Genomic DNA, 15784 nt, shown 5'->3' on the forward strand with positions numbered 1-15784 from the left:
AGACCTAAAATAGGGATGAAGCAGACATGATTAAACACCCCTAAGGAAAATAAGAGGTTGATTCACTAAGGCTTATTTTGGAAAGAGTACAAATACAAATATGCAGAGTACAAAACCTTGTATTTAGTACATATTTGCACAATGCATATTTGTATTTGTACTCCTTCAAAACTAAGTCGAATAAACAAAAAAGGTTATGAAGGGATTGAAAATGTGGTGATTTAGATAGGGGTGTCAATGGTATTCGAAAATCTGATTTCGAATTCAATATTCGACATAATCGAATCAAATTCGAATAATTCGAATATCTAATCGGTCGGATTTAGATATCCTATGCTTACCGAATGGTTAATCAGATTCGAATTTGGATATGACCTGATTCGATTTGATAAATATCTAAATTCGATTGATTATTTAATTCTTATATATAATATATATAATATTTTATATAATAATTAAGTTATATAAATAATTTATATATTTATATACTTTATATCAATAAAATATTTATTTTATATATTTATTAATTATCTAAAATAATTTAATCAAGTTTAAATTGAATATTCGAATATTTAATCGGATTCAAATTCGGATATTAATTTCCAATATCCATCAGATATCGAATCGAATTCAGATATCGGATTCGAATTTGGATATTACCTGATCCGGTTTGAATTTGACCCATTTACACCCCTAGATTTAGATGATATGAGAGTGAGAAGAATTGTAACATGCATAAAACATTCCCCCAAAATTTATAATGAACATTCATCTAATATTGAAAAATTATGTCATTTCCATCAAGTGTTTGCATTTTTTTGGGCGATTGATCTGAAATTAAATCTTTAATAATCTGATTAATATTTAAAACTGTTCTATATATTTTTCTTGATTTTTGGGCTATTCGTATGGTGGAGATTGAATTTTTTAATGGTGCAAGAAATCTATACACCTACTATTCTATTCATTATTGGTTTGTAATTAATTATTTTTAATTTGTAGATGGAATGTACAGGAATTCAATTCTGATGTAATATTAATAGAAAATTAAGTTTTCTATTTTATTTCATTCGAAGTCGAAGCAAAAAGCGCAAATGAGAGATTTTCGCAGATTTGGGTTCGGCCATCTATGATTTGCAGTTTTGGAAACTATGTACTGCGAACTAATCTTTGTTTTTGTAGGGTAGTAGTACGAACAACCCTCCTACTGATTCTTGATTGTCTTGTATCAGTTATTTAATTTCAAATCATTATATTGAATTAAATCTTAAAATTAAACATCGAATCCTAGACCCATTCGAACCAGATTGAACCAAACTGGTTAGATCGAATCTGTGGTTCTATGGGGGTTGTTATCTGCCCTAAAATTTTCTACATAGATCAATGAATTGATGGTTAATTGCAATATGCAATTCGGTCCATAGGTGTAAAACCTTGTGTTTTAATTATGGGTTTTACAGTTATCTAATTGATTGAATCAATTATGATTTTTATGCATGTGATGTATGGATGTATGATGTGCTACGTTCTTGAGCCATAAGCACTTGGCCCATGCTGATTCGTTAAGTGTCTCTTATGCACACCATGGTTGAATGCATATCATTGTCATGGTGTCCTTAAGATCATTGGATGATCTCCCTTTGTGGTGTTCCCCACACCATTTTCCCCTCGAAGAGAAACTGTGTAGATCCCTAGCCATTTAGGGCCTATCTAAATTTGGTTTTGAGAAAGTCAGTGAGAGCCACTTTGGTTTGACCTAAATAAAACTAGGGCATAATATTCCGTTCCCTCCATTGAAATATGAGTGCATGTGATAGGGCAATTCTTATAATGAATTCTCTAAAGGCCTTCCATCATTAACATGAAGATGCTCCATTCAGTAATGAGAAAACGCACCATAAAATTGGGTTATTCATTTGCTGTTGGATTTGTTGGAATGTTTCATAAGATGATAAGGGCATCATAGACTAATGTGGGAGGGGCCTATCCTAAAATGGAAGACTCTCTCACGGTACCTTAGCGTTCATGAATATGATGAGTAAGCACTCACTGGATATAAATGTTTAACCTAAAATGGTAATAAACCTTGTTAGACAGAGGCCAAAGGGAAAACTCATAAGATGACTAGATGTAATCCTTTACAAAAGGTGGTGGGGTTATGCAACTGAAACAGTTGGTTTCATGCACCTTATGTAATTTCCCACATTTCTAGAGACAATTCATAGTTTTTGTCACTACTGAGATGGGAGGAAAATCTCAGAGATGAATAAATGAAAATAAAACATAGATTAAAAATCATATCTATATAGATAACATGAATTAAATAAGATTGTGAACTAATATTTACTTTGCCCTTTATCAGAAATGACAAACAGACAATTCGCTAAATTGTTAGACGACAACAAGTTTAAGGGCCCAAACTACGGTAACTGGTATCGTAACCTTATGTTGGTCCTGACATCCGAAAAATTGAACAATGTAGCTAAAAACCCTACCTTGTATTATCCGAGTGATAGGGCTTCTAAGGCCCATAGGAGGGATTATCAAAAATGGGAAGAGAAAAACTATCTTGCTCGGTATTACATCATAACCTCTTTAAATAATCAGATACAACGACAATTCGATTAGATCAATTTGTCCAAAAATATCTTGGATAGTCTAAGGACAATGTATGAAAAACATAATCATTATATTCGTCAGAAGGTCTTGAAACAGTTCATAACTGCATAAATGTCCAAGAACTAAGTAGTTCATGACCATTGTCTTAAGATGATGGAATACATTAATGAACTAGAGGCTCTTGGATTTGGGCTTGATTATGTCACCAAAGTTGATGCCATCCTAAATTCTTTGTCTTTTTTCTTTCAATTAGGTCATCATAAACTATAACATGAATAAACTATTAATGTTAGCATCCAAGAACTCAACAATATATTGCAGAGGGCTAAAGAATTAATAAAGAAGGATGAACCCATTGCCATGCTTGTTGTAAGTGGCAAATCAGACAAAAAGAAGAGAAAGGCAAAGAAGAAGCATTAGAAGAAAATTAGCAAACCCAAAAAGGCAAAGAAAGGACAAAGCAAAGAACTCTTTTTAGTCACGAGGAGAAGTTACATCCTGTATGCTTGCATGTGAAGAACTCTTTTTAGTCAAAGCAAAGAAAATCACCTCCATATTAATCAAATACAGGAGAACACTGCTACAAAATTTCAACTAACCCGAACTCTAGAAAAATATTTTGTATAAGCATAAAGGTGGATCAAATCAGCAGCTACATCATGCCGACACTTGTATATACATGGAGAACTTCAAACTTCATCCCTCAACCTTGTATGTACACTGCTTACCATAATAAAGATTTCTACAGCTCTCTCCGGAGATCTACAGATCCAGAAGTATGGGTGGAGCTTTATTTGGGTCACCAAATACACTTCTCATTACATACCTTACCTATTAACATGAATTACATTCAGATCACAATGAAAGACAAGCATTGTGGGGGGGGGGGGGGGGAGAGAGAGAGAGGTTCCCTCCCTCAAGTAAAAATAGAAAGGTAAGCACCTTATCAAGAGTAAGAGCCAAATTCTGAAGCCTCTGGTTATAGACCCCCTCAGCCTGTATCATGCAAGAAGAGATAAGACACAAGTTATTATAAAATCATTCATCAACCCACAAGCATAACATTCATAAGCTTATGTCCACCCATGCATCACATAACAATGTGCAGAGTCTGCAAACATGCAATGAATGATATGATATAAACATATCATAACCAATAGTCACTTGAATCTCAGCTTCATTTTTCTCAACTTCTTCAGAAATATCTAGGAAAATTTTCCTCTTCTCTTCCAAGTTATGCCTTAGAATCTCCTCAAGAAGCTTTGTTCTTTCAAAATTTATAAACCTCACCTTCATTCAAATTCGTATAAAATACATTCAGAAACAAACCAGAGAAGCATCAATTCTGTGACAAATTATAAGGTAACAACATATACCAGACGGGCTGAATATGCAATAAGTCAATCAGGTAACCCAGCAAGCAAGCAGGCACCTAGACCAGCCCTTCCCAAGTCGATATAATCCTCCTCAGATACGGAAGTCAATTCACAAGCTTCTAACATCAACACTTCTCTTGGATAGTTTTTCTAGCACTAGAAAGGATTGCAGGAAACAAATTGAAGAAGTAATTTTTCTTCAATCAATTCAAACAGAGAAGAAAGGAAGGAGGTCATTACCAGAACACTAGTATCACTGTGATTTCTGTGGAAGAACCGCTTGGGCAAACAAGTTGTGAGAAGTTCTAGAATATACCAACTGGACAGTGATGGAAGCACTTCCACTGAAGGATGGCTTAAACTCATCCTGGAGCCTTCACAAATCGGGCATATTTGGCATGGATGGAAGGCAAGTCAAGAGCTCGTGCAGATCAGTTTTTTTTCAGCACTTCAGGCAGGTGATGCAGGGATTGGAGATCCACAACTTCTGGAAAAGGGAAAGGAAAAGGAAAAGGAAGAAACCAATCAAGTGCCTGAAACAAAATGGTCTAGGTTTTAGAGCAAGAAAATTTCCAGACTGAGAAAGGCTGAAAAATATAAACTTCTTTTACTATAACACATCCAAAGACCAATAAACTCATAAGTCATTAGAACCCACAATTAGAACCTTCGTAACAAATCAGCATAGAAAAAGAAGTTTCTAACTATTGGACAATACCATTATGTTCAGAAACTCGGACATTTTTGTTAATACAACAATGTGATTGCATTATTAGTTAGAGCCCAGAGAGAATTCTTTGCAGGCATATATATTTTCTCAATTTTCTAAACTTGGATTTTCCTTCTTTATCTGAAATGAATTTTTATTTAAAATAAATTGGAAATGATCTGGGCACATCCTATTTATGTCATATTAGGTGCAGCCCCAAATCACTCTCCAATGAAGATCTTTTGTTATAGTGAAAATAACATAAGGAGAACTATCCATGGGCATACTAGTAACATATTCAAATTGGTACTAGTCAACATCTTGTACAAAATGAAACATACCGTCAACCACAGTGGGAGGAAACCCAAAACAGATGGAAGAGAAGCAAAAACAATGCAAGATAGAGCAAGAACCACACTTTGCTTGACCTGCAAGAGTGCATTCAGATTAGATTAATTAACATGATCTGCAGTTCCTGCAGAAATATAAATGGCAGTGGACTGATGAATACCAGTGATGTTGTTTGACGAGCTTTAGTAATGCAAAATGGTACACCAGAAATATTATCCTGCAACAATAAACCATCTGCAACAGCTATAGCAGTTGCACTGGCACGTTGAGCAAGCACTATACCCACAGTTGCTGCAACAAGTGCTGGTGCATATACCATTATCAAACCTCCTCCTGTGAAGAAGTTGCAGAACTTTGCTTGACCTGCAAGAGTGCACTCACGTTAGGAGATAGCCATGCATTTTGTACCACACAGACTAGTTGAAAACAGAGAATAAATAAGCATGACAGGCTACCACCTTCTTTGTTGCAAAGCATAAGTGGATCCTGCGGGACATTTCTGTCTTGCTACTAGAGCTTTTGCTACCATTGCAGGCAGGCTATGGCACATTGCAGGGGTAAGGCTGCAAACATCTTTTCTAAAGCCCATTTAGGACTGCATACATCTTTTCTAAAACCCATTTAGGAACTTTAGTTTAATGTGGATAGAATGCAAACCATTCAGTAATGTTGCTTCACAGAATTCCCATACCCATAGCTGATACCATGTGGCTCCACCCAGTAACCAACTGGAATTTCTGTTAGAGGCATTAAGAAGTTTGCGATTGGAGCACGAGCAGAAGTCTAGGTGGGGCAGAAGAGAAACAAGAGAAAAGAGAAGCGAGAAAGAGAAAGCCTGAGGAAGTATAGAAGCCATGACCACTCAATGAAGAAGATGAGGAAGAGGCAGAGGAGGAAGAAATTTCTACAGTCATATTGATGATTGATGATCGATTAAGAGTCTAACAATAATAGTAAACAAAAAAGCATATCAGTAAACACACTTATAATGCCAATCTTGGAATTGTACTTTGAGACACATATTACCTCTGCACCTCTTGAAGGTAAATCCCGATCATCGTTTAGCATGTCCTGAAGATTTTGCGAAAGTACAGATATTATCCTTCCCACCCGGTGTTGTACATCACTACATGCTCTAGACACCCTTTCAAGGTTATCTTCTATCCGCTTGAATCGTTCATCTTTATCCTCATGCCCCCAACCTCCTCTTGTTGATGTAAACTCTGATGCTCTATTTCTACAACTCATGCTCAAAGTGGAAGGAGTAATGCCTAATCCATACGTTCGCACATACCCATGTCGTTTCGCTCCAAACATTTGATCAAAGTCGTCGTCATTAGGGACTGAGGACCCACCAGAAGTCGTGGTCCATAGTGATGTTAGGTTCTCTAATTGTTCCTACAAAATACAACACAACTGTTGTGAGGCTAATATGGGATTTTTATACTAAAACATATAATTAACATTAAATACGTGTGTGTGTTCAATAATCAACCATTGCCCTTCTTGATTCTGCATCTACAGGCGCCCCATCTTTCCTTTTATGTGTTTTGATCCACACAAGTCCCTTACTTGGTTGTGCCCCATCACTGGTTTCCTGCATCTATATCCATACTAAGCATTCGACATTATCATCATTTTCAAGTAGTAGTATAGTTAGCTGATTGTATTACCATCTCATGACGCAATCTTGCATTACTCTTATTGGTCCCCCCAGAGTGTGCGTATTTTTGCTAGGACCGATTTCCTCTAGCTATAGCACTCTGTATCTACAGTTTTATGAAAACTACAAGTGTAAGGCCACATATATTGTGACACTCGAACAATATAGGTTAATCAATATAATTAAGAGATAATACCTTGCCCTCATCAAAGTTCCAAAAAATGACAAGAATCTGCCATTGATCATTAGGAACCTTATTTGGGCAATTCCGCATTGCCTCATCAGGGGTAACTGGATCATAGTATATGGCTTTCAAATCTGACTTGTAATCTTTCCATTTTTTTCCAATCGAGGACAATACCCACTTTTTACCTGTACTATCTATCTCAAATTTACCCTACAAAGAACACATTTAAGCCAATGTATTAGCAATTAATGTATGAATTCAAACAAATAAGCAGACCTAAATAAAAAAATCATATACCAGTACAAGGTTCCAAATGTCCTCTTTACGGGACTGGAAATAAAGTCCACTGCTTGAAACCTAGAGGACAGAGATCGCTGTTCCTGGCAATTGTTCCTTTAAACTTCACTATTTTCTTTGTATTTTCTCCAATTCCTTGGCCTACCTCATTTAATGTTATGGGTATTTTTTTCTCCTGTTGGCAAGTTCCAAATATCGACAACTCTTATGGGGCCCCTGCCCCTCCTTTGCACTGAGGCATCTATTTCATAGTACACAAGAAGTTAAAACATTCAAAGTGAATATGATAAAAATAAGGCCCAAAATAAAAAGTTATTCATAAAATAATACCAATTGATCCAACAACATCTTCAACCATAATTTCCTACGAGAAAGAAAACAAACATTTTAAATTAGTTTCCTTTGGATTCCGATTTGGAATGATCCAATCCCAATAGTCTGTTTGGTTCAGACAGGAATAGGAATGATAATTAGAATCAGCAAGAATGAGATTTCATTCCCCAAACTGTGCAAGGGCTGGTACCATCCATACTCCCAAATATTGGAAGTCTAATGCCACCACAAGAGTCAGCATCCCCACTCCAACTCATCCAGGGGTTTGTACCATCTGCCCTACCAAGGGCTCATTAACGAAGAGCACCCTATTCTCATATATGATGTAGTATGGACCAACAGACCTGAACTTGCAAACTTGCATGGGGACCATTAGGGTTATCAATGGTATGGACCAACAGACCTGAACTGATCTGAATCTATTATATGGAGCTGGATCTGTATTTTAATCCCCAATTATTAATAGAATCAGTTCCTGTTATGTATTTTGAGTCCCCATTAGAATTTTCTATTTTGGTTAAGAAAGGGTGTAGACATCTTAACAAAGGACCATTCTATTTTGGTTAAGAAAGGAGAGGATCTGTACCCATGCAGTATAAAACAAGAAAGGAACTTACATGGAAGTAAGAAAAACCTAATTAGCTAATTCACTCAGCAACAACCCCCAAAGTCCCTTTATCAACAACCTATCAAAAGATAGTATACTCCAATCAACTCAAATCAGCCTCAACCCCACCTATTTAGGGTCAGTCATGTCAGTACACTACATCAAACCAAAGAAATTTTGAAAACTCTGTTTCCTGTTTGCAAGGAGTTTAGAGTTTTTTTTTTTTTGGTTTGGGGTTGGTTGTATTGGGCATACTGGTTTTCCTCTGTACAGCTTCTCAATGTACCGGGGTTCTATCGTATCTTTGCTTTATGGTTTTTAATGAATTACTTTACCTTACAGTTCAAAAAGACAGATCCCCAAAGCATACAATGTTTTCAGACAACAGAATATCCCAGCCTCAGTTTCAGTCCCTTTCCTTCCTGAGGACCTCTATTCTCACCCTCGGGGGTACCAGTTCAGTCACCATCTCTAACTCCACCTTCAGACCGCCATTACAAGGGGAAACTCAGTTCCCCAAACAGATAGCCAGTCAGATCCAACCCCATACACCAAGGAAGCCATATAATATGTGTAGAGTTTATCTTGTTTATTGGGGTGGAATGCTTTTATTGTTTGTTGGGCTAATTGGCTAAATGTCCTGAGGTGGGGATAATGTTGGCATTGGAAAGCACTAAGTTGCAGCAGTGCAGAGTGATAATGGAGGATGACAGGGGACACTAAAGTTTCTTTGTATGTGCTATTGTGAGCCAATCAGGGAAGAGCAAAAGATGGGAGTGACCTACTGCACTAACTCCTCTTTATGTTTATGATAAGAGCATGACAACTCCTTTATATCAAATTCATGGATACCAGCTAAAAGCCAACCATCCTTTTGTAAAGCTTGTCCTTTATCCAACCACTTAAGAGTCACATCACTTGGTCCATACTCAGCACCATACCGCATCCACCTCTTCCTTTGATGCCAAACACTACTTTACCAAAGTAAAAAAAAAATCTCTACTATGTACCCTTCATAGGATACTCATAAAATCTCCTTTTCACTATGTATGAAAGATACCCATCACAGCTCTTCCCTCTCTTGTTAATTTGGATGTTAGTATTCATGTGCGTGTGCATAGAATAGAAATGTAAAGTAGTTAGTATTCATGTGCGTGTGCATAGAATAGAATTTGACTGTATGTTAGCTGTGAAACAAATGGTTCACCTAGACAAAAAAAGCCCCATTTCCCAAGGAACAAATATTCCCAAGACCATGATTTAGAAAGTACTTTTTCAGAATGATAGTCTAGTAGTAAATAATAACTTCCAACAGGTAGGTGCGTGGTGCTAGACTTAGGGTTAAGATCCTCTAATGACATCTACCTTTCAGGCATCAGCAAACCTACCAATGCTACTGCTCACAGCTATTCTATTCTAAGTTAGGTGATTTCTAGTACATTTGCATTAGCCTAACATAAACATTTGTGCAAGCTATAGGATCCGGCTGTAGCGGCCTCTTGTTGGTGTTTAGCCTAACATAAACAACTTACAATTACTGTTTCTCCTCATATGTTTTCTGGAAAAGTGGTTCTCAAGATTAAAAGAAAAAGAAGAAAGAAGACAAGTCATTTAAATTGCTTCTCTTTTTTACTCATCTGGGTCCTACCCTACACATTATATCAATATCAAGTTATCTCTGTTGGACAGTTTTGTATGTCCTTAGCTCCAATCAGTTTTGATGTATTTTTGATATTTAATGTAAATAAATAAAGTACATGTTTGATTCATGTTGTGTGGTATACTTCTGTGTAAAACCCTTAAACTGGACACTTAATGAGACTTGTGTTAGTTTTAAATGTTCATAGCCGTTGGATAAGTCTGGGGAGATTTATCCTACCAAGGCTAACACTGGTGTGCTGCCAACTGTTGGGGTGGCTTGTCTCAGCCGCTAGGGTGAGACCCAAGGCACACGTAGTGTAGGATTACTTGAATCCTTGAACCGGACCAGGTATCCAATATTGCCATAGACCTTGGAGATTGATGGACAAAACTGGAAAGTTACACCTGACCCCTAGACTCGATTATGATATTGGACTAGGTGTCGGATTGGGCTGTCTTTGATATTCCAATCAGAGAGATCCTTAGCGGGGGTCAAAACTTGGGTATGTTGGGACAGCCCGAGAATTCATCTGAATGGGTGATCGTAGTGACAGGATCAACCCCTTTGTCGGACAAAGGTAATGATCGGGGATGCACTCTCACTGATGGAAACCAAGACAGCCGATTTCAACAGTCTTGGTTTCCATCAGTGAGAGTGCATCCCCGATCATTACCTTGTCCGACAAAGGGGTTGGTCCTGTCACTATGATCACCCATTCAGATGAATTCTCGGACAGTCCCAACATACCCAGGTTTTGACCCCCGCTAAGGATCTCATTGATTGGTATTTCAAAGACAGCCCAATCCGACACCTAGTACAGTATCATAATCGAGTCTAGGGGTCGGGTGTAACTTTCCAGTTTTGCCCATCAATCTCCAAGATCCAGGGCAATACTGAAAATCTGGTCCAGTTAAAAGATTCAAATAATCTTACACTGTATGTGCCTAGGGTCTCACCCTGGTAGCTGAGACAGGCCACCCCAACCGACTTGGTGGCACCACAGTGTCAGCCTTGTCAGGACAGATCTCCTCAGACCGACCCACTGGCTGTGAACATTCTAAACTAACACGAGTCTCATTAAGTGTCCAGTTTAAGGGTATTACACAGAAACATACTAAGGGAACATGAATCAAATATGCACTTTTATTCATTTACAATAAACTCATAAAGTACATCATTCTGATTGAAGCTAAGGGCATACAAAACTGTCTAACAGATCCCACTTGCACTTAAGTCTAATCAGGTACTAGCCGGAGTCCCATGCTTTCCACGTGTTTCTCAAACACTTTCTGTGATAGTGGCTTTGTCAATGAGTCTATCATATTCTCCGCTGATGCTACCTCTTATCATCATCCTCCCGTAGGTCCAGTGTTGTTATACAACAGTGGAATGGATGATGTGCTGAATTCCAAATTTAGGAATAAACACTTTCATTCATAAGGCAGCCTCACTTACGACAATGTGTTCGGCATTGGTTGTGGACTTTCAATTTGCTACTTAGGACCCTTGTTTGCTGACATTCAGGAAACAGCACATGATCCTATCGTGAAAACATATCCAGATGTAGACTTTCTATCATCTGGATCCGACTGGAAATCGGCATCTGTATACCCTTGGACCTGCAGTGAGCTACCGTCGAACACTAGACAAAGCTCTTTTGTCCTTCGAAGGTACTTAAGTATGTTTTTCACAGCAATCCAATGCTCCTGCCCTGGGTTGGCCTGAAATCTGCTTACTATAGTCACTACCTGGGCTATGTCAAGACGAGTGCACAGCATGGCATACATGATGCTCCTTACGGTTGAGGCATAGGGAACGTCTTTCATGCCATCAATCTCCTCAGAAGTTTTGGGAGACATCTTCTTGAAGAGAGTGACTCCGTGCCTGAAAGGAACATTTCCTTTCTTGGAGTTTTCCATGCTATATCTTTTGACTATTTTGTCAATGTAAGCAGATTGGGATAATCCTATTATCCGCTTCGATCTATCTCTATAGAGTCGAAGACCCAGTATATAGGAGATTTCTCCAAGATCTTTCATGGAGAATTGTTGTGATAGCCATACTTTCACCGTAGTTAACATTCCTACATCATTCCCAATGAGTAGAATGTCATCTATATACAGAACCAAGAAGGTAACCTTATCTCCACTGTACTTCCTGTAGACACAGGGTTCATCTGGATCCTACTCAAAGTCAAACGATTTGACAGCAGAGTTAAAACGGATGTTCCAACTTCTAGAAGCTTGCTTAAGTCCATAAATGGATCTGTTAAGTTTACATACCATGTTTTCGTGTCCTGCAACAATGAAGCCTTGCGGCTACTGCATATAGATATCTTCAGTAAGATCTCCATTCAGGAATGCAGTTTTGACATCCATTTTCCAAAATCTCATAATCATGGTATGCTGCTACAGCTAGCAGGATCCTAATGGATTTAAGCATGGCCACAGGCGAAAAGGTTTCCTCATAATCGATGCCCTCTTTCCGAGTGTACCCTTTCGCCACCAGTTGAGCTTTGAAGGTCTCAACCCTACCATCGGGGCCCTTCTTCCTCTTGTAAATCCATTTGCAACCGATTGCTTTTACCCCAGAGGGTGAATCTACTAGAGTCCAGACTCCATTGGTCTCCATTGAGTCCATCTCTGCTCTCATGGCCTCCACCCACTTCTGGGAATCTATGTCCACCTCACTAGTCAAGGTTTCCACCAGGTAACTATCCTGGTCATAACCATAACGAACTGGTGGCCTGGATACCCGAGTGGATCTTCTTGGTTGGTCACTACCTAGAACTTGTGGGACATCTCCCACTGCTCCTGAACTCTCATCATCAAGGACTATTTCCTAACGATGGGTGTCCAGGATATAATCGGTTTCCAAGAATTGTGCATTTTGTCTGCATAACACTTTCTGCTCACTTGGGTCATAGAATAGGTAACCTACAGAGCCTTTTGGGTAGCCTACTAATAGGCAACGGCTGGTCTTGGATTCCATCTTGTCTGCACTCGTTCTTTTAATGTGTGCTGGACAACCCCAAATCTTCAAGTGTCTGACACTTGGTTTCTTTCCAGTCCAAAGTTAAGTCCCAGAAAGCTAAGTTCTCACTTTTTAGAAATTGAAGCTATCACTTTATAGTTTACATTTTTTATGAACTCAAAGACTATGCAGTGAACTAACAGACTAAGTAGCTCTACCAACCTTACTTTCAATTCAGATAAAACCTCATCAGTCCTCTCCGCAAGGTCCCTTCTACAAAGATGAGCTCTTCATTGCTTCCGCGGGGGTTGGCAGCCAACGAACTAAATAGGCACCCATGTTGGTAGAGCCTTCCAAGGCTCCCGTGTGAGTTGGTGACCTAAAGTTAGTAGTGCTGCCCCTGAAGGTCGAGCTCCTAGTAGCTTCTTGTAGGAGTGGGTGACCGCATTACAAGGCTGATTCATCACAATCACAGGTAGCTCGGCACCTGGTCAGCCCGACACCTCAGGTAGCTTGGCACCTGGTCAGCTTGGCACCTCACAGGTAACTCGGCACCTGGTCAGCTTGACACCTCAGGTAGCTCGGCACCTCACAGGTAGCTCAACACCCGGTCAGCCTGACACCTCAGGTATCTCGGCACCTCACAGGTAGCTCGGCACCTAGTCAGCCCGACACCTCACAGGCAGCTCAACACCTAGTCAACTCGGCACCTGGTTAGCCCTACACCTCACAGGTAGCTCGGCACCTCACAGACAAAGCCTACAAGCCACATTACTGCTTAAGACCCAGTTGCCTCTTCGGCAAGGGCAAAGTCAAGAAGAGTGGACTACAAGTCGCTCCCAAAGCCTACAGGCCACATTATTGCTAAATACCCAGTTGCTTCCTCAGCATGGGCAAAATCAGCAAAAGTGAACTATAAGTTGCCCCCAAAGCCTAAGGGCTACACTACTGAACTGGCAGAGACCTCCTCACCTTACAGGCTGCTTGCTACTTGCAAGCAGCTCGCCACATACAGACGACTCCCAAGGCCTAAGGAATTGGATCGGCATTTACTAGCTCGTCGACTTACAGGCCAAAAGAAGAATACTCCCTTCACTGAGTTACTCTCAGCTCGGGAGTGGGGGGCAAATGATGAGGGCAGATTTGGCCCTCCAGTGAAATTGTGACACGTGGCACCTCGTGACAACTAGGCGACACCCAGGCAACAACTTACCAAGTTGGTGTCCCACCCGGGCACCGGCCTGGCGTGGCCTGCGCGACCTGGCCGACCTGGATCAGCTTAGCACATGATCCGACCTGGCCGACCTAGCCGACCTGGATTAGCCCGACACATGATCCGACCTGGATCAGCTTGGCACACGACTCGACCTAGCCGACCTGGCAACCCATAAGATATGCCCACCGATATCAAGGAGCTCGCCAAGGAGCTCGGTAGCTCACCAAAGAGCTCGCCAAGGAGCTAGGCAGCTCTCCAAGGAGCTCGCCACCAAGGAGCCAGGTAGCTCGGCTGAGCTCGCCACAAGCAGCTCGGCTGAGCTCGCCACAAGCAGCTCGGCATAGCTCCCCCGGCAGCTCGCCACTTGTAGGGTAGCTCGATACAGAAGAGCAATTTGGCGTATCACAGGAAGATCTCCTACTGACAACCGTACCTGACAGATCTGGAGACCTGTGCCCACGTCTCTCGCCAAGCGGCGCCTTGCCTGGTAGAGCCGTACTCTGCTACAGTTGCCTGCACCCGCCGCCTCAGCTCTGACAGTGACGACTGTGGCAGAGAAACAGAGGCAATTATGCCTGACTTGACAGAGGTGGTCACGCCTAATTTGACAAGACACCACTATATAAGGACTCCAACCCTCAAAGGCAAGGGAAGAGAATGAAAAAATGGAGCTAATCCCTGCTCTCTACCTCTCTCATTCCTCTAATATCATCTTCAAGCTCTCGACAATCAGAGTGCTAACTTAGGCATCGGAGAGTCCCTGTCAGGTAAATACCCCTGGGCCCCCTAGTTCAGTTCTCGTAGGTTCCTCAGCTCCCGCCGCCTACAAAGAGGAGGAAAAGATGGAGTTCTCGGAGGTCCCTCAGCTCCCGCCGCCTACAAAGGAGAGGAGATCACCTCATGCAGAGGGCAGTTGGGTTGCGCTACACCAGGGAGCTCCACCATCCTCTGAGTTACAGGCCACCTAGGAGCAAGTCAAATGACGAGTCCACCAAAGTAGCTCACCACCGAGGAGCTCAGCATAGCTCTCTCCCGGGCAGTTCGCCATCAGGGAGCTCGCCATAACTCTCCCCAACTCGGCATAGCTCTCCCCCAGCTCGGCATAACTCTCCCTCAGGCAGTTAGCCATTAGGGAGCTCGTCACTAGGTAGCTCACCACCAGGGAGGTCGTCACCAGGTAGCTCACCACCAGGGAGCTCGTCACCAGGTAGATCACCACCAGGGAGCTCGTCACCAAGTAGCTCGTCACCAGGTAGATCACCACCAGGGAGCTCGTCACCAAGTAGCTTGTCACCAGGTAGCTGACCACCAGGGAGTTCGTCACCAAGTAGCTCACCATCAGGCAGTTCACCATCAGACAATTCACCATCAGGGAGCTCCACCATCCTCTCCTGGGAATAGGTCAAATGACAAGGCACTTAGCCAAAAAAAATTGATACATCACAAAAATTGATACGTAACCAGAAACGATTACATCAATTTCCAATGTTATTCCTTTGCGATTAAGCTTGGGAGGTCTAAAACGAAAGGTCATGTCTTTTCTTGAATTATATCTTTTGAAAGGTAGAAAGATTTCTACATGTTTCTGAAAATTCGTGTGTGTGCAGTCAATCCATCATACCTATTATCGCAATGCTTGGCTCGCCAAGTGGTGCATTACTTGTCTTTAGATGGCATGTTCCATTGGAGTTGCAACATCAGCCTGGTTGTCACCTCATTCTAAATTCATCATGATTGGGCATCATTTGGAGGCCCCTCGGAGATCTTTGTGGTATCATAGCCCCCATATCTCTACCGATTCCCTTGGTCTA

Source organism: Nelumbo nucifera, chromosome 1, assembly GCF_055504915.1.
Source record: "Nelumbo nucifera cultivar China Antique chromosome 1, China Antique-T2T, whole genome shotgun sequence".
Lineage (NCBI taxonomy): Eukaryota > Viridiplantae > Streptophyta > Magnoliopsida > Proteales > Nelumbonaceae > Nelumbo > Nelumbo nucifera.